Raw genomic sequence first — 17980 nt, 5'->3', positions numbered from 1 at the left:
CTCTTTCAAAATCAATTTCTTTCCATTTTATATTTATTTTTACTATTTTCAAAAATTCTTGCTTCAATTAAAGATTTACTTCAAAATTTTCAAGTTGTTACTTGCCTATTAAGAAAGGATCAAACTTTAAATTTTAAAATCATATCTTTTAATTTCTTGATAGTCAAGTAATCAAATTTAATTTTAAAAATTCTCTTTTTCTAAATTGATTTTCAATCATATCTTTTCAAACATATCTTTTCAATCACATCTTTTTCAAAATTAATTTTTTTCAATCAAATCTTTTTCTAATTTCAAAATTCAAAAATCACTTTATTTCTTTCCCAATCTTAGTTTTCGAAAATCTCAATCAAATTTTCAAATTTCTTTTTAAAATCTTTTTATTAATTTTCAAAAATTCTTCCCCTCTTCTCACATCCTTCTATTTAAGGGACTAAGACTCCTCCTCAAAGTACAATTCGAACTCCCTCCTTCTTTATATGTTCGAATTCTCTTCTATCTACCTCCTCCTTCTAATCTTCTTTTCCTCTGACACTTCAAGGAATCTCTATACTGTGACATAGAGGATTCCCTACTTTCTTGTCCTCTTCTCTTTCATATGAGCAGGAACAAAGATAAAGGCATACTTGTTCAAGCTGATCCTGAACCTGAAAGGACCTTGAAGAGAAAGCTAAGAGAAGCTAAAGAACAATTCTCTTTAGAGGGCCTAACAAAGCTCTTCAAAGAAGAAGAAACCATGGCAGCCGAAAACAACAATGCCAACAATGCAAGGAAGGTGCTTGGTGACTTTACTGCACCTACTCCTGATTTCTATGGGAGAAGCATCTCAATCCCTGCCATTAGAGCAAACAACTTTGAGTTTAAGCCTCAATTGGTTTCTCTAATGCAACAGAATTTCAAGTTTCATGGACTTCCATTGGAAGATCCTCATCAATTCTTATCTGAATTCCTGCAAATCTGTGACACTGTCAAGACCAATGGGGTTGACCCTGAAGTCTACAGACTTATGCTCTTTCCTTTTGCTGTAAGAGACAGAGCTAGAACATGGTTGGATTCACAACCTAAGGAAAGGCTGAACTCTTGGGAAAATCTAGTCAATGCCTTCTTGGCAAAGTTCTTTCCACCTCAAAAATTGAGCAAGCTTAGAGTGGAAGTCCAAACCTTTAGACAGAAGGATGGTGAGTCCCTCTATGAAGCTTGGGAGAGATACAAGAAATTGATCAGAAGGTGTCCTTCTGACATGCTTTCAGAATGGAACATCATAGGAATCTTCTATGATGGTCTGTCTGAACTATCCAAGATGTCATTGGATAGCTCTGCTGGAGGATCTCTTCATCTGAAGAAGACGCCTGCAGAAGCTCAAGAACTCATTGAAATGGTTGCAAATAACTAATTCATGTACACTTCTTAAAGGAATCCTGTGAATAATGGGATAGCTCAGAAGAAAGGAGTTCTTGAGATTGATACTCTGAATGACATATTAGCTCAGAATAAAATATTGACTTAGCAAGTCAATATGATTTCTCAGAGTCTGTCTGAAATGCAAGCAGCAACAGGCAGTACTAAGGAAGCTTCCTCTAAGGAAGAAGCTTATGATCCTGAGAACCTAGCAATGGAAGAGGTGAATTACATGGGAGAATCCTATGGAAACACCTATAATCCTTCATAGAGAAATCATCCAAATCTCTCATGGAAGGATCAACAGAGACCTCAACAAGGTTTCAACAACAATAATGGTGGAAGAAATAGGTTTAGCAATGGCAAGCCTTTTCCATCATCTTCTCAGCAACAAACAGAGAATTCTAAGCAGAGCCCCTCTGACTTAGCAACCATTGTCTCTGATCTAATAAAAACCACTCAAAGTTTCATGACTGAAACAAGGTCCTCCATTAGAAATTTGGAGGCACAATTGGGTCAGCTGAGTAAGAAAATTACTGAACTCCCTCCTAGCACTCTCCCTAGCAATACAGAAGAGAATCCAAAAAGAGAGTGCAAGGCCATAACCACATCTCACATGGCCGAACATGGAGAGGAGGAAGACGCAGTGATTTCCACCGAGGAAGACCTCAATGGACGCCCACTGACCTCCATGGAGTTCCCTAAAGAGGAACCATGGGAATCTGAGGCTCACACTGAGACCATAGAGATTCCATTAAATTTACTTTTGCCATTCATGAGCTCTGATGCGTATTCTTCCTCTGAAGAAGATGAAGATGTCACTGAAGAGCAAGTTGCTAAGTACCTTGGAGCAATCATGAAGCTAAATGCTAAGTTGTTTGGTAATGAGACTTGGGAGAATGAACCTCCATTGCTCATCAAAGAACTGGATGACTTGACTAGGCAGAGATTACCTCAAAAGAGACAGGACCCTGGAAAGTTCTCAATCCCTTGTACCATAGGCACCATGACCTTTGAGAAGGCTCTGTGTGACCTAGGGTCAAGCATAAACCTTATGCCTCTCTCTGTAATGGAGAAGCTAGGGATCATTGAGGTACAAGCTGCAAGAATCTCACTAGAGATGGCAGACAATTCAAAGAAATAGGCTTATGGACTTGTAGAGGATGTCTTGGTAAAGGTTGAAGACCATTACATCCCTACTGATTTTATAGTCCTAGAGACTGGGAAGTGTATGGATGAATCCATCATCCTTGGAAGACCCTTCCTAGCCACAGCAAAAGTTGTGATTGATGTTGACAGAGGAGAATTGATCATTCAAGTGAATGGAGACTCCCTTGTGTTTAAAGCTCAAGGATATCCCTCTGTCACCATAGAGAGGAAGCACGAAGAGCTTCTCTCAATACAGAGTCAAACAGAGCCCCCACAGTCAAACTCTAAGTTTGGTGTTGGGAGGCCACAACCATACTTTAAGTTTAGTATTGAACCCCCACATTCAAACTCTAAGTTTGGGGTTGGGAGGTTCCAACATTGCTCTGAACATCTGTGAGGCTCCATGAGAGCCACTGTCAAGCTATTGACATTAAAGAAGCGCTTGTTGGGAGGCAACCCAATTTTTACTTATCTATGTAAAATTTCTATTTTCTTTTGTTATTTTATGTTTTCTGTAGGTTGATGATCATGTGAAGTCACAAAAACAATTGAAAAAGCAAAAAGAGAAGGAAAAACAAAATGAAAAATAGAACACCCTGGAGGAGAAACTTACTGGCGTTTAAACGCCAGAAAAGGGCACCAGACTGGCGTTTAACGCCAGGAATGGGCAAGAAGCTGGCGTTAAACGCCAGAAATGGGCAGCAGCCTGGCGTTTAACGCCAGGATTGGTAGAAAGGGGCGTTTTGCACGCCACTTGGTGCAGGGATGAGATATCCTTGACACCTCAGGATCTGTGGACCCCACAGGATCCCTACCTACCCCACCACTCTCTCTCTTCTTTACTCATTCACCAATCACCTCAATCCCTCTTCCCCAAAAACCCCTCACCTATCAAATCCCACCATTCTCTTCACCACTCACATCCATCCTTCATAAAACCCCACCTACCTCACCATTCAAATTCAAACCACTTTCCCTCCCAAACCCACCCTCTATGGCCGAACCATACACACCCCTCTCACCCCTATATAAACCCATCTTCACTCCTTCATTTTCACAAACATACATACTACCTATCCTCCTTGGCCAAAACACAAAGCCCACTCCATCTCCTCTATTTCTTCTTCTTCTACTCTCTTCTTTCTTCTTTTGCTCGAGGACGAGCAAGCTTCTAAGTTTGGTGTGATAAAAGCTAAAGCTTTTTGTTTTTCCATAACCATTTCTGGCACCAAAGGCCAGAGAAACCTCTAGAAAGAGGAAAGAGAAGGCAAAAGCTTCCACCTTCGAGTCATGGGAGATGGAGAGATTCCTCTCAAGGGTGCATCAAGACCACTTCTATGAAGTTGTGGCCAAGAAGAAAGTGATCCCCGAGGTCCCTTTTAAACTCAAAAAGAATGAGTATCCGGAGATCCGACATGAGATCCGATGAAGAGGTTGGAAAGTTCTCACCAACCTCATTCAACAAGTCGGAATCTTAATGGTTCAAGAGTCTATGCCAATGCATGGATCACCAAGAACCATAATCAAAGTGTGAACCCGGACCCCAAGAATTGGCTTACAATGGTCCGAGGGAAATACTTGGATTTTAGTCCAGAAAATATAATGTTGGCATTCAACTTGCCCATGATGCAAGGAGATGCACACCCCTACACTAGAAGGGTCAACTTTGATCAAAGGTTGGACCAAGTCCTCATGGACATATGTGAAGAGGGCGCTTAATGGAAGAGAGATTCAAGAAGGAAGCCGGTTCAACTAAGAAGGCATGACCTCAAGCCCGTGGCTAGGGGATGGTTGGAGTTCATCCAACGCTCAATCATTCCCACTAGCAACCGGTCCGAAGCTACTATAGACCGGGCTATCATGATACATAGAATCATGATTGGAGATGAAGTGGAAGTTCATGAGGTTATATCCCAAGAACTCTACAAGGTGGCGGACAAGTCCTCTACTAAGGCAAGGTTAGCCTTCCCTCATCTCATTTGTCACCTTTGCAATTCGGTTGGAATTGACATAGAGGGAGACATTCTCATTGATGAGGACAAACCCATCACTAAGAAAAGGATGGAGCAAACAAGAGAACCTCATCAAGAGAATGAGGAAATTCCTCATCATGAAATCCCTGAGATACCTCAAGGGATGCATCTTCCTCCACAAAACTATTGGGAGCAAATCAACACCTCCGTAGGAGAATTGAGTTCCAACATGGGACAACTAAGGGTGGAGCACCAAGAGCATTCCATCCTCCTCCATGAAATTAGAGAAGATCAAAGAACTATGAGAGAGGAGCAACAAAGGCAAAGAAGAGACATTGAGGAGCTCAAGCACTCCATAAGATCTTCAAGAGGAAGAACAAGCCGCCATCACTAAAGTGGACCCGTTCTTTAATTTCCTTGTTCTTTATTTTCTGTTTTTCGAAAATTATGCTTTATGTTTATCTATGTTTATGTCTTTATTACATGATCATTAGTGTCTTAGTGTCTATGCCTTAAAGCTATGAAAATGAATCCATCACCTTTCTTAAATGAAAAATGTTTTCAATTGAAAAAGAAAAAGAAGTGCATGAATTTCAAATTTTAAAACAGTTTAATTATCTTGATGTGGTGGCAATACTATTGTTTTTCTGAATGAATGCTTGAACAGTGCATATTTTTGAATTTTATTGTTTATGAATGTTAAAATTGTTGGCTCTTGAAAGAATGAAAGGAAAAGGAGAAATGTTATCTGATGATCTGAAAAATCATAAAATTGATTCTTGAAGCAAGAAAAAGTAGTGAAAAGCTTGCAGAAAAAAAAAAGAGGAAAAGCAAGCAGAAAAAGCCAATACCCCTTTAAACCAAAAGGCAAGGGTGATAAAAAGGATCCAAGACTTTGAGCATCAGTGGATAGGAGGGCCCACAGAAATAAAATTCTGGCCTAAGCAGCTAAATCAAGCTGTCCCTAACCATGTGCTTGTGGCGTGAAGGTGTCAAGTGAAAACTTGAGACTGAGCGGTTAAAGTCGAGGTCCAAAGCAAAAAGAAGAATGTGCTTAAGAACCCTGGACACCTCTAATTGGGGACTCTAGCAAAGCTGAGTCACAATCTGAAAAGGTTCACCCAGTTTTGTGTCTGTGGCATTTATGTATCCGGTGGTAATACTGGAAAACAAAGTGCTTAGGGCCACGGCCAAGACTCATAAAGTAGCTGTGTTCAAGAATCAACATACTTAACTAGGAGAGTCAGTAACACTATCTGGATTCTGAGTTCCTATAGATGCCAATCATTTTGAACTTCAAGGGATAAAGTGAGATGCCAAAACTGTTCAGAAGCAAAAAGCTAAAAGCCCCGCTCATCTAATTAATACTGATCTTCATAGATGTTTTTGGAATTCATTGTATATTCTCTTCTTTTTTATCCTATTTGATTTTCAGTTGCTTGGGGACAAGCAACAATTTAAGTTTGGTGTTGTGATGAGCGGATAATTTATACGCTTTTTGGCATTGTTTTTAGTATGTTTTTAGTATATTTTAATTAGTTTTTATTATATTTTTATTAGTTTTTTAATAAAAATCACCCTTCTGGACTTTACTATGAGTTTGTGTGTTTTTCTGTGATTTCAGGTATTTTCTGGCTGAAATTGAGGGACCTGAGCAAAAATCTGATTCAGAGGCTGAAAAAGGACTGCAGATGCTGTTGGATTCTGACCTCCCTGCACTCAAAGTGGATTTTCTGGAGCTACAGAAGCCCAATTGGCGCGCTCTCAATTGCATTGGAAAGTAGACATCTGGGGCTTTCCAGAAATATAAAATAGTCTATACTTTGCCCGAGATTTGATGGCCCAAATAGGCATTCCAAGTCAGCTCAAGAATTTTGGCGTTTAACTCCAAAACTGGCAGAAAAGCTGGAGTTAAACGCCCAAACTGGCACAAAAGCTGGCGTTTAACTCCAAAAAAAGTCTCTACACGAAAATGCTTCAATGCTCAGCCCAAGAACACACCAAGTGGGCCCAGAAGAATATTTCTGCATTAATTACTGATTTCTGTAAACCCTAGGCTACTAGTTCTCTATAAATAGGACCTTTTGCTATTGTATTTGGATCATCTTGGGACGTTTAGTCCTTAGACCTTTGAGGCTGGCCATTCGGCCATGCTTACACTATTTGTTCTTATGTATTTTCAATGGTGGAGTTTCTACACACTATAGATTAAGGTGTGGAGCTCTGCTGTTCTTCATGAATTAATACAAAGTACTATTATTTTTCTATTCAACTCAAGTCTATTTCTTCTCCAAGATATTCATTCGTTCTTCAAATTGATGAATGTGATGATCTGTGACACTCATCATCATTCTCACCTATGAACATGTGCCTGACAAACACCTCTGTTCTATTAGCAATGGCTAGAATGCATATCTCTTGGGTTTCTAATCTAAGATTGGAACCTTCGTGGTATAGGCTAGAATTATTGGCGGCCATTCCTGAGATCCGGAATGTCTAAAACTTGTCTGTGGTATTCTGAGTAGGATCTGGGAAGGGATGACTGTGACGAGCTTCAAACTCGTGATTGTGGGGCGTGTGATAGACGCAAAAGGATCAATGGATCCTATTCCGACATGATCCAGAACCGACAGCTGATTAGCCGATGTTGTGACAGAGCATCAGGGCCATTTTCATTGAGAGGACGGGATGTAGCCATTGACAACGGTGATGCCCAACATAAAGCTTGCCATGGAAAGAAGTATGAATGATTGGAAGAAGGCAATAGGAAAGCAGAGGTTCAAGGGGAACAAAGCATCTTCATACGCTTATCTGAAATCCACCAATGAATTAAATAAGTATCTCTATCTTTATTTTATGTTTATTTTCATCACCTTAAACTCCATAACCATTTGAATCCGCCTGACTGAGATTTATAAGATGACCATAGCTTGCTTCAAGCCGACAATCTCCATGGGATCGACCCTTACTCACGTAAGGTTTATTACTTGGACGACCCAGTGCACTTGCTGGTTAGTTGTGCGGAATTGTGACAAAGTGTGATTCACATTTAAGAGCTCCAAGTCTTTGGCGCCATTGTTGATGATCACAATTTTGTGCACCATATGCCTTCCAAGTGTTTGATCAAATGCTTGGAAGGATGTTAGAGTAGATTTTGAGCATTCTTGGCTTGGAAAGAGTAATTGGGCAATCTTGAGTCATGTAAAACCCAACTTATGTTGGTGATCTAGAGTTGTTAGCTAATATTGTTTCCATTGACACTAATCTTTTGCTAATTCAATTAGTAAGTCGATTAGGACTTTTGGATTGAGATTAGCTAGTCTCATTAGACTTTCTCCCTATTTGTTGGAGTTGACGTAATGAGATAAATTCTTGTTTATATTTGTGACATGATTAATTAATCTTGTTTGACATTCTCCCGATGTGTGAGTTAACTAAATAAGATGAATTAGTCATGCATGACTAGGATAGAAAGCTTATGATCTCAATCCATTACCATGAATGTCTCTCTTTATTAATTTCTTTCTTTAATTACTTGCTCAACTTACTTTTCTTGTCTTTTTATTTTATTGCCCCTCTAATCAAACAAAACCCCTCTTTTTTTACCCCATCATAGCCAATACGCAAGCATTCCATTGTATCCTAGGGAGACGACCCGGAGTCTAAATACTTCGGTTATAAATTCATTGGGGTTTGTTACTTGTGACAACCAATATTTTTTTTGATTGAGAGGATTATTGATTGGTTTGGAAACTATACTTCACAATGAGACTCCATTAGATAAATTCTAAACCGTCAATAATTTTTAGATCATCAAAAATGGCGCCGTTGCCGGGGAGCCAATGGTGCTATGTTATTGGCTATTGTAAATATTGTGAATAGCTTTATCTTTGGTTTGTTTGTTGATTTTTGCTAGTTTTAGGATTTAGTCTCCTTCATTTCTTATTGCTCTTTGTTTTTATTTTCTACTTCACTATGAATTCTCACTTTGGCTATGAGTGTAGCTCAAACTATGTTGTAGGAAATGAAAGCCTCAATGAGGATGTGCATCAAGGAATTGGAGATCAAAGGTGGGAGGAGCCTCAGACATTTGATCAACCTCCATGGCAACAACCTCCGCCAATGCACTATGAAGAAGGGCCATTCTATGATGCATGACAATCCACTGGCTATGGTGAACTCCCTTGTGACTTTCAAGAACCAACACCATATGCCTGTGAGCCATATCCTCAATATAGCCACACGTCATACTCACAAGCCTCATACCGCCATTTACCTCCACTTGACCATAACTCATACACACCATATCAACCACCGTTAGAATCACATGTAGAATAACCACCATCCCAATACCAATACTCTCAAGAACCACAAATTCCACATACACCACCTCAAGAACTCCACCAATTTAAACCACCTTCCGATTACGAAAATCTCTACCTAACCGATGAATTCTCTCTTCCAACACCATCTCCTGATGAAGCCTTCATGTTAGAACTGAGAGACCTCGAATCTCGAATTTTGAGGCGACAAGAGGAGGATGAAACTAAGTTTAAGGAGTTAAGAGTAAGGGTGGCCTGCATAGTAGAAGCCGTGGGTCACCTAACATCTCACCTAAGCTCATGCGCCATAAGTACTCCCATTGTTGAATGTAGAAAGACAACCAAGGGACCCCGTGAGGATGTGAACTTGAAGCTCCATGGTGAGGAAGGAGAATTGAGGCCAGAAGGACAACAAGAGGAGAAGATAGAGATAAGTGCACATGAGGAAGTAGTGGATGGATGTTTAGGATACGTTGAGCACATAAAGGAATCTCGGATCGAAGAAATCTCTTCCAAGAAGCTTGGAGGGGATGTTGCAGAAAAGAGTAATGTTGCGGAAGTAAACAAAAAGTTGGAGGAAATTGATCAAGAAGTGGATTCCATCACTAGTGATTTTTTGCCCACCTTGATCAATCCCCTTGACGATCCTGTTGAACCTTCCCCCAGTAGATTGGAAAGCAAGGTTGAGGAGGACGTACAACCTCCAAGGCTTAATGCGAGTGAAGAACTGGGAGAAGTATTCCAAGCAACAAACGCTCCTATTTATGATGATTCCGAATCAACATATGATCCTTTCGAGTTTGAAGAATCCTTCCCCGAATTGTCTGGATTTGATGATGAGGTAGATTTTACTTTGCCTCCTATCTATGATGAGAGTGATGGGGAAGAAATAGAAGAAATTGGTGAAGAGGAATGGAAACTTGAGGAAGCTCGCCAAGTGGTAGAAACCTCTAGAAGAGGATGGACGGGAGTAGAGCATGCTTTATTAAGATCTTTGGGAACTCCTCCACCTAGTTCGTCATCCAATCCTCCACTTGAGTGGGTAAAACTTCTAACTCTCAGCTTTATAATCCCACTTGAGTATGGTTTGCTTGAAACCGATGGCCAACTTAGGGCGCTTTGTGGAATTAAGCGAAAGAGGAGGATGTTTAGTGGTTGGCGATCTAAATTTAGGCTCATTATGGTGGGAAGCTCGAAATTAGAGAGCATGGATTGGTGCAATGCTAAATTAAATGGGTCTAGGAGAGTAATCTGGTGCCTCCATGAGAATTCTGTTTTCTTGTCACCCGGACAAAGTCAAGGCAATCAACTAGAAGATGGGTGCGAGGACAAGATATGGGATCCTGGATTATCCTATGATAGTCGTTTACGGGAGCTCAAGTCTTGGAGAGAACCTCACCAAAGCTTCATGAAGAAGGTTGGAACTTCTGACAACCGATTGAAGGACAAGCACTTTTGGAGGTTCAAGGATGGATACAAGCATAAGCCACCTTGATAAGAAGCCTCCCGATGTCCAACTTAAGGACTTAAACTAAAAGTGCTTGGTGGGAGACACCCCACCATGGTAAACTCTTTCCATTCTCTTATAGATATAATGAATGAATGAATTGGGTTCCATTGTATATAGTTTCTTTACTTCTTGGTATAATTCTCTTTGTTTACTAAGGTGTTTATGCATTTTGTGCTTTAATGAGGGATGAATCTTTGAATTGGGTTTTTGCTTAAATTGCAAGTTTTCTCAAGTTGTTTGAAAATTACCCCTATGTCTCAAAATGTGCTTAATCTTACACCTTAGCTTGTTCTAGAGTTTTAAAAAAAGGATGAGAAGTTATGAGATCTTTTGATGCTCATTAAAAAAAAAAAAAGCCACGCGCAAGCGCAAGGAGCGCACACGCGTCGGCTGCACATTTAAGTTTTCTGGGCCAAGGACGAGAGAGTTGCGCCACTTTTGGGCCAACTCTGTGCCTCAAATCACGCGAACGCACGCTATACGCGTCCGCGCCACTCCCTATTTCTCTGTCCAGGCGTTAGCGTACTTCACGCCTCTGCGCCTATCCAATAAGCTCAAGCCATCCACGCGAACGCGCACATTGCGCGCGTGCGTCGATGCGTCTTAGCATCATCCAGGCCAAAGGACCCGAGAGTTTTGCCAACTCTGGGCCTCTTTTGTGCCTTCGACCCAGTACAACCACGCGTTAGTGCACCGTACGCGTCCGCGCGCATTCTAACCCCTCCATCTACGCGCAAGCGTGCATGGCGCTCCCGCGCCGTTCTTCCATTTTTCCCACCCACGCAAGCGCGCAAGGTGCGCGCACGTGTGGATTCGAATTTTTACTTACCCCAGGGACGTGAAGCCCTAGTGCATTCGCGCATCAACTCCCTTCTTTTCCCCAACGTTCCATTTTCTTCTCTCTCACCATCTTCCACCTTCATCCTCCGGCAAGCAACCCGCATCCATCGCCGTCGCCGCCGCCATTACCACCCAACCCTCTTCTCTCACTCCTTCCCTCTCTCTCACTTCTTCGCCGCTTCTCTCTGTCTTTGCTCGCCCTCAGTGCCGCCCCAGCGCCACCGCGACCACCATTGTCGCCGGCACGAGCTCTGCTGTGCCACAAGACCGCCGCGCTGCTCTGGCCGATTCTCTCTCTCTCTTCATCTCACTTCGCCTTCTTCTCTTTTTTCTCGTTCAATCTCTACACCCAGGTTCTCACCCCCCTGTTTTGCTTCTTCTTTTGACTTTTTACTGTAATTGCATTAGTATAGTTCGAATTAGCTAGTTAGATTAGATTTGTTAGTTAGTTTAGTTTGAATTAGGTGGTTAGCGAATCTGGGCTGAGTAGTGGATTTAGGTTTGTTTGAATTTTTACTGCTCTGTGGAATTGCTCTATTTCATTGATTTGTTTTGTGCTCAATTGATATATGTGCTGTATTGTAAGCCATGATTTTTGATCAATGTTCTGAGAAAGAATGCTTGCTGGCTGAGTAAATTCATACTGATTGCTGCTGTTTGTGCTGCATTATTGGCTTGTTTAGCCATTCATATGAATTCGTACATGATTTCTGTGCTTCTGATTCTTTAATGAGTTCGTATGGAATTTGCTGTAACTGTTTAAAATTGAGGATTAGCCAATTTGCTGCTGAAATGCTGCCGAATTTTTCTTAACCTTAATTCTTGAATTAACAATGTTTTGATTGGATTAACAAACTTCTATTTGATGATTTCTGTGTCAAATAGAATTTTGAAAACTCCTCAAGAACAAATCCTTTGGTCATGCTGTCCATATTCTTGCTTGTTTGGTCATGTTGATTTGCTTCTATGCATTGCATGGTTGAGTAAGCTCTTTGATTGGCCATTGCTTGTAAATCTTTTAAAGTTTCATGCCTCTTTTACATTGATACATAAGTTGAAAATTTTCAATCTGTGTGGCTGACTTAATTCACTTTATTCATGCGTAATTTACATTAAGCCTCATAGACCACAAGGTTTTCCACTCTTCCTTCAACTTGTGACTTTGATGCATCATTGAATTTAGTGTTGAATGCTTCTTGATTGATTCATTCCCTAATGAACTGGTTCTACCAACACATATTCATACGATTCTAGTGATCTTTACATTGATTGGTGACTTGTTTTCATATTAGTTACTTTCTAGCAATATCATATTTCATCATCAATGACTTGTTGCAATTCATGATTGTGAGTGTGCTTACAGCCTTGTTTTGTGCATTCCTTTCGAACGGAGATAGTAATCACCATATCACTAATTTTCAACTGAATTCTAACTTTGACCTGTTTAACCAATTGACTTCTTTGGTTTTCAACTTAACTCTTTATGTCATTCTTTTGGATATGGTGCTTTCTGAACTCAGTAAACGAATAATGTACAAATTATGGTTCGAATTCTTGATTTGAAATCTGGTTTGAATTCTGTGTTTTGTTGCTTGCATTCCAAGAAATCTCCTTTCTTTATTCACTTCATGAATATGCTTTGCTTTGAGTGCTTTATATCTACTTGGCTATATGCTTATATTATATTACCTTTGTTTTTTTTTTCAGGATGTCGGATAAAGGAAAAGCCATAGCCGCCACTTCCAAAAAGAGGAAGCGCTCCAAAACCTCTACCCCCTCAATATATGCTAACTATGCAAAGAAACCGTTGAATGATGAAGATATAGAAAATCAGTCACTTCCATCCACTGATTTAATCAAATTCCCCAACCTCTACTGCGAGCTACGCTTCTCCCGTTATATAAAGAAAAACTTGAACATTGAGAAGAAGCTGAATCTTCCCAATGACGTGAGGCGTGCTATAAACACCCGTATTTCAGAGTTGGGATTGGATTTTGTTGATAGGGACCTAGGAAGGATCAACATCTCATGGGTTAAGGAGTTCTACTGTAACTTCTTCCGGGTAAACTTGGAATCAGTGCACGTAAGGGGTAGAGAAATTACGATCACTGAAGAGGCTATAGCGGATGCACTGCTTTGCAGAGTTGGTACTCCTGAGACTTGTGCCTATCAGCAGGCAGATGTGGCTATCCTTTCCATGATCTTTGACTATGAGGCGCTTAAGCGCGTGATTGCTACACCAGATGCTCCTTGGGTGATGGATGCGAACAACAAGAAGCCTAAGCGGATGCTATTAGCATATCTGACTAGGGAGGCTAGGACCTGGCAGCAGATCTTCGCCCACTACGTCCTGCCTACCACTCACTTCTCAGAGATCCCGATGGATATGCTGACTCTGATTGGGTGTGTCATGGAGGGGAAAGAGGTGTATTTCCCACGGCTGATTAGGCATAGCATGTGGAGAGCTCATATCTGCGGCTTGCTACCGTTTCCTACGCTGGTTACCAGCTTGGCTGAGCTGGCTGATGTCCCATGGGAGGACGATGATGCGACACCACCACCCCCAGATGACGACGATAAGGAAGTTACTATTCCATGGGGTGGATGGGTGCACGAGAAGCCCTCGACCAGACGTCGTTCTCGGGCTAGAGCTGCAGTTGAGGCAGCAGGACCTTCTTCCTCCACGGCGGCAGCAGCGTCCTTACCACCACCACCGGCACTTGAGCCGACTTATCTGTTAGTGCAGCACCTTCTTTGCTTTATGGTGCGCTTCGAGCGTCGTGTCATGCGACATCTCGACCACTTAGACCAGGCGTTTGCATCATAGGGCATTGAGCTTCCTCCACTTCCATAGTCTCCCGCTTCTGATGAGCAGGATCAGGATGAGGAGCATACTGAGGAGCCGACACAGCAGGAGGCACCACTAGAGATGCAGGCCACCACTGAAGTCCAGCGTGACATCCCGGAGCCACAGCCAGTACTTGAGCCACAGCTAGTGCCACCTCCAGTTCCACAGCCCGAGCTTGAGTATGAGCCACAGCCTGGTGCGATTGTTGACCCCCATCCCGAGCTTCAGTAGCAGCATCGAGGACGATGCTTAATTCCAAAGTGTGGGGAGGTCACCGCTCGTGACCGGTGTTTGCATTCATGTGGTGAATTTTCAGACTTTTATTTCTATTCGCTACTACTCTATTTTATTTTATTCCGTACTCTATGTTTTAGGTTATTTTGGGATTACTGTACATATTTATGCCGTTGTAGATACTCTTATTTTGGTTGTTGCACACTCTTAGTATATATATATATATATATATATATATATATATATGTATATATATGTTTTGCATCCTAGTTGTTGATTGTGATTAGAAAATTAATGGATTACTAAAAATCTAGTTAACCCTTTCTATGAGGAATGTGTTTTGATCGAAAGGGACAAACTAGGAAAAAAATTTTTTTTTTAATCACAATATTGCATTAGAATAAGCTTAATTAATATGATGAAAATTTTCAAGAAACTCATTTTTAGAACACTACCCCAATTGGTTGAAATTTTTTTAGAACTTGCTTGAGTTATATACGTTGTGGATCATGTTTTGAGCTAAGAACACAAGCATGTGAGTTTTGAGCCTAATTGTATGGTTACATCATATAACCACTTATTTTCATTCTTGTGTGCATTATTCTCTTCCTATGATTGTAATCCTTGATTTGTTTGAATCTTTATGTCCATTATTTTGTGTATACATGCATTTATATGATTGAGGCCATTGTTCATACAACTCACTTACCCAAATAGCCAACCTTTTTTTTCTTCCATTGTTAGCCAATTTTGAGCCTATGCTTAACCCACTTATTCTTAAATGTTAGCACATTACAAGCCTAAGTGAAAAACAATAAATATCCCTTAGTTTGGATCTTTGATTAGCTTAGACTAGTGAGAGTGCTCATTAATTGATTTTGGGAGAGTTGGGAACATTGGGTAGAGATAAAAGTGTATTTTTGTGTTTTGTTGAAAAATCTTGGGAATTGGGTACATACTCATGTATCAATCATGTTTACACCATACACATTGATGCTCTTATATATATTCTATGTTAAAAAAAAAAGATAAAAAAATAATAATAATAAAAAAATAAAAAATATTTTTGCAATAAAAAATACCCCAAAGTGAAGTTCAATAAAAGTCAATGCATATGTGTGGTAATTAAAAAGAGAAGATATGAGTGTGTGAGAAAAGTGAAGAATGGGTAGTTAGGTTTGTTTAGAATCGTTTAGGTTGTCATAGGTTAGGTGGGAAGTTTAAGATAATCAAAGATTCAAATTTCTAGCTCACTTGACCATAGGCATCCTACCTTGACCCTAACCCCATTACAACCTATGAGAAAGCCCTCATGATATTTGTATGCATGCATGAATTAATTGTTGATTGTTAGATGAAAAACAAATCTCGGAAAGCATGATTAGGGGAGAATTGAGTGAATCAACCCTATACACTTGAATGCCTAGAGCGGATACACATCCGGTGAGGGTTCAATCGCTCAATTACATGTTTTCACTCATGATCAACTTTTCTTGCAAGTTTGTAAACTCTTTTAACGATTCAATCCAATTGTGGTTTGCTTGATTGCTAATACCTTAGCCCTTGTGCTTATATGCGTATTATTGGAAGTTGATTTATTTTGATTAAGCCATTGCATCATGTAGATAGATTGCATTTAGTTAGTGGTTTGCATTGAATAAATGTGATAACCTTTGCTTATTTTTCGATTTTAGCATGAGGACATGCTTAGTTTAAGTGTGGGGAGATTTGATAAACCCCGATTTCGTGGTTTATTTCGTGCTTGTTTTGGGGGATTTATTCACCTTTTCCCACATTTATTCAACAAAATAGCATGGTTTTGTAATTCTCCCTTAAATTTTGTTTAAGTGTAAAAACATGCTTTTTAGGCCCTAATTTGGTGATTTTTATTTCACTTTAAGTCCATTCAATGCCTTGATGTGTTTGTTAAGTAATTCCAGGTTCATAAGGCAAGTATTGGATGGAAGAAATGAGGAGTAAAGCATGCAAAGTGGAGAATGCATGAAGACACAAAGATTTGGAATGCACCAATGGACGCGCACGTATACAAGGCGCGCACGCGCAAAAGTGGTTTCTCACAAGGACGCGCACGCGTACATGCCGCTTCAATTCGAAGTGCAAGGATTGGTGTTATGTTCAATTGAATGGGTCTCGGAAGATGTTTGGTCATCTTGGTGAGAACACAATTACTAAACCGCTCGGATCGAAGAATATAGACCAAGACAACGGTGGATTTAAAAGCAAAGTTTGGGATCCTGGAATATATTCTGACATTCGTCACCCCGGGAGCCTGAGAACCTGTTTGAAGCTGCTCAACAGCTTTACATGCATAGTTTGGGACCCCGGAGGCTGTTGGCATTCCAAACATTGGTGGAGATTTCTGGATGAATTTAAGCATAAGCAACCATAACAGGAAGTCCATCCAATGTCCAACTTAAGGACTTTAACTAAAAGTGCTAGGTGGGAGACAACCCACCATGGTATGGTCGTTTCTTTTTTAATTTTATTTCGTGTTGTTTATTTTTATATTATATTATTTTCATTGAACCTGAATGTTATTCATAGCATTTGCATCAGCATTGCATACTGCATATTTGCATAAAAAAAAACATTCACTCATGACGCGACAGCGTCGCCGACGCGTCCGCGTCACCAGTGCGTTGGGAAGAAAACAAAAGTGAACAGAGAGTCACGCAAGAGCGTGGCTGGAGGCGTGTCTTTGACACAAATTGATCTACGTGAACGCATCACTGACGCGTCCGCGTCATGTGGGAAAAATGCCTCCCACGCGTCCGCGTCACCCACGCGAACGCGTGCCCCAAAATCGACGTAAAAAGGGGTGTATGGCAGAATGTTGGGCTGGAACGTGGCTAGACTCGTGCTAGAAACACAAGCCTTACCACGCGGACGCGTGCCCCACGCGTCCACATCGTTTTGCAAATATGGCCATCCACGTGATCGCGTCACCCACGCGAACGCGTCACACCAAATTTTTGGCAAAAATGCATTTAAACAGAGAGTTGCGCGAGCGCGAGGCTGCCCTCGCGCCACTAGCACAACTCGAGTCACGCGTCCGCATGCTCCACGCGTCCGCGTCACTTCATAGAAGCGCTATCCGCGCGAATGCGTGACTCACGCGTCTGCGTTGCCCGCGCCGCACAACTTATCCAAATCAGCACCAAAAATCTTATCTTTTCTTCCCCAATCCTAATTTTTCCTCCCTCATTTCTTACCTACTTCTTCTTCCCTTCTTCCCCTTCTCATTCTTCTCATATTTCATTTTATTTTACTTAATTTATTTGCATATTTTATTCATTGCATCTTAATTTTGTGCATATTTTTATTTTTCTTTTCTAAATTCATTATTTTTTCATTGGTGTTAAAAATTTTCTTATTCAACTGTAACATCTTTTCTTGAATTATTCTGGTGCTTCATGACTTGTTTTATTCTGATTGGGTATTATCAATTATATGTCAATGCTAATTTTTATAATACTGGTATTCCTTTTGCATTGACATGCATTTATATTGTCTTTCATTACCCACACTTCTCGCCCATTTGTTGCAACTTTTGCACCACTGGTATGCCATTTGCTTCCACTATTTTCTCACTTGCATGTTGTAGCTACCATGTAATTGAGACCTTTATTATCTGGCATTAACACCCATATTTTATTTATGTTCTTATCTTTATTTCTGGGTTACT

The 17980-nt window shown here is 40.6% G+C and overlaps 1 non-coding gene across 1 annotated transcript; it reads right to left on the bottom strand.

The window, feature by feature from the left end:
• Positions 1-1138: 1138 nt before the first annotated feature.
• Positions 1139-1246, bottom strand: LOC148580026 (small nucleolar RNA R71). The gene has a single exon (XR_015899548.1). It is a non-coding gene; the product is annotated as a small nucleolar RNA R71 (small nucleolar RNA).
• Positions 1247-17980: the final 16734 nt, after the last annotated feature.

This window comes from Arachis ipaensis, chromosome B10, assembly GCF_059453495.1.
Source record: "Arachis ipaensis isolate K30076 ecotype BB chromosome B10, ASM5945349v1, whole genome shotgun sequence".
In the NCBI taxonomy this organism is placed as follows: Eukaryota; Viridiplantae; Streptophyta; class Magnoliopsida; order Fabales; family Fabaceae; genus Arachis; species Arachis ipaensis.
This window is presented reverse-complemented; position numbering and strand designations above follow the sequence as displayed.